This window comes from Malus domestica, chromosome 15 (genome assembly GCF_042453785.1).
Source record: "Malus domestica chromosome 15, GDT2T_hap1".
Classification (NCBI taxonomy): domain Eukaryota; kingdom Viridiplantae; phylum Streptophyta; class Magnoliopsida; order Rosales; family Rosaceae; genus Malus; species Malus domestica.
Window position 1 is genome coordinate 49,864,187 of NC_091675.1, and position 2,417 is coordinate 49,866,603.

Sequence of the window (2,417 nt, forward strand, 5' to 3'; positions counted from 1 at the left end):
TAAAATAAACTAAACTAGGCTAAAATAAACTAATCCGAGAAGAGAACCACAAAATAGACACCACTCGATGGAAGGATATGACCCTTAGGTAAGGACCATAGAGGAGCCATGGCATAAGATGGGTTCGGTTACCATATCCATAAATCCAGCGGAGCAGTAACAAAGAACTGCTGGTGGCAGAGGTTCCAGATATAACCACTGACAAGAAGCCCAAACAGAGCCACATCCAGATTTGCACGCCCAAACCAAAGCAACACCACCAAAAAGGCATTGTGCTCTATTTCGAGCGTGGATTTCGACAAGTTCATAACACTAAAGCAGAGTGATGAAGTGTGGCTCCAACCCACTAGCAGCCACAATTCCAAGCCCAGATCACGTGTCATACCCCGAGGCAGGGAAAAGGCCTTGAGCAAGGCATAACCCGGATTTGGGAAAGGCGTGAAGCTAAGTCAAAATGGTAGGAGATAAGACCTATCTGCATCCATAGACCCACCACTACACCCAGAGCACAGACGCCATAACAAAGAAAATCTAGAGAAGGCAAGATCCGGATCAGAAGGTTGGGGGAAAGAAACGGGAAGGGAGAGGAAGGTGGAGGGCTGAGAAGACTGGGTTGGGGAAGCTGGCGTAAAGAAATAGAGGGGGTGGATGGCGAGGCAAGGGAAATCTAGGATGAGAAGGGGGAAGATAGGGAAATGGAGGACGAGAAGAAGGGAGGAAGGCTAGGAGGAGAAAGAGAAGCTACCACACGCCCCCAACCTTAGCCAGAGGTTGGTGGCTATGAAGGAAGGCTATTATCTAGTTTTGATAGATATTACCAAATTATGTTGCTATCGCAAACCAACAATAATTGCGTTACAACTTAGAACCCTTACAATCTTTTCATTACCCTTAGGGTGTGTTTGTTTGGACTCACTGTCTTTCACTGGACTAGACTGGACTAAGTTTTAGTCCAGTCTTGTGTTTGTTCCTTACCCGGACTAAGTTTAGTGGGATTAACAGGGACTCGCCTCGACTGAGTCCCTCGCTAACAGGTCTTAGCGAGAACCCCAAATTCGGAAAGGACTGCTAAGCCGCCCTCTAATCCCGTCATCTCCCTTCTCCTTCGCACCTTCACACATCAACCGTTGCAACTACAGCTTGCTCATCGTCCATTCGCACCTTCGCCCTTTCTCTTCTCCTTCCTTGGTGCTTTCTGCTGTGTTGTGAAATATGAGTCCCAACAGCAAAAGGAAAAGAAGACGAACAAGTCTGTGTTGGATTTTGGGGCCCTAGCTTTCTGATTTCTAAATTCGTTTGGATTTTCTGGTCTTTCATGTCGATCTCTGTTGAATTGTAGTTAGGTAGAGATGCTTGACGGACTCAGAAGTGTTTGAACTCTAAATACCTTTTCCACATAATATTGATTTCTTAATTTTCATTTACTGCGTTGGATTGCTTTCTTAGTTTGTGTAATTGGGGTTGGGTTTTTAAGATGGTGCAAGAATCTTTCAATGGAAATTATTATCCCGGTGTTTTTTGTTGTTGTTCATGGTTTGTTCAATCGATTGGGTATTTTGTGTTTAGAGATTTTGGATTAAGCAAATTGGTTGAACTTGTCAGTCTTGCTTGTATTTGATTGCATTTAGTATCCCCTGCATCTCATGAATCATTGAATTTTGCAGGGACATTGTTCTGTAGCTCTATGAGAGGTACAATTGCTTGTGCATGATTCTTAGAATTGATGCTCTGTATGTATTTTTAGAATCTTAGAATTGATTTAAATTCCAATGATGTAGGTAGTTGTGAAGTGGGTTAATTTAATGGTTGAATTGGTGGTGGTGGTGGGTGCGGTATTATGTTTACCATTTTGTTATTTGAACTTGGTTTTTTATGGATATGAGGATAGCTATTACAACCTGTCTTACTTGCATCTAGATGCAATGAGGTGATTAGTGATCGACTATCTGATCTTTTAAAGCAATAAAAGTCTGGGTTTTTACCATATGATTTATTTTGTTTACCATTTCAGTAATTTATTTTGTTTGCTTAGGATTATTAACTTTTCAATTGTATATTTTTGGAAGTAAGTCTGCAATCTATGATGCAAATATTTAACGTTAATGATATTCTGTGATTAGTAAGTTAAAATCACCATCTTTCGACTGAGATTGCAGTTTGAACGATTAGTTCATTCTCATTTGTGATTTCTTGCTCCTGTTGTGTCTAATATGTGGTCGTCTGTGTAAATATGTATTGCTGTTGTATCTTTTTGGAGTTGTTTGCCCATGGTATCTGATGTCCATATTTATTATCTGTGGCTGGACATTTCGTTTAACAGGGCGTACATAGAAGTTTACAGGTCTTTGCGACACAGTTAGCTTTTATTCTCAACAGCTTTCTGTTTCATTAACCTGCAAACATTTACTTTGTGCTAC

General features: G+C 41.0%; 1 non-coding gene across 1 annotated transcript; it reads left to right on the forward strand.

Moving 5' to 3' along the window:
* The first annotated feature begins 2,072 nt into the window (after nt 1–2,072).
* LOC114821880 (small nucleolar RNA Z196/R39/R59 family) lies at nt 2,073–2,155 on the forward strand. The gene has a single exon (XR_003769717.1). It is a non-coding gene; the product is annotated as a small nucleolar RNA Z196/R39/R59 family (small nucleolar RNA).
* Nucleotides 2,156–2,417: the final 262 nt, after the last annotated feature.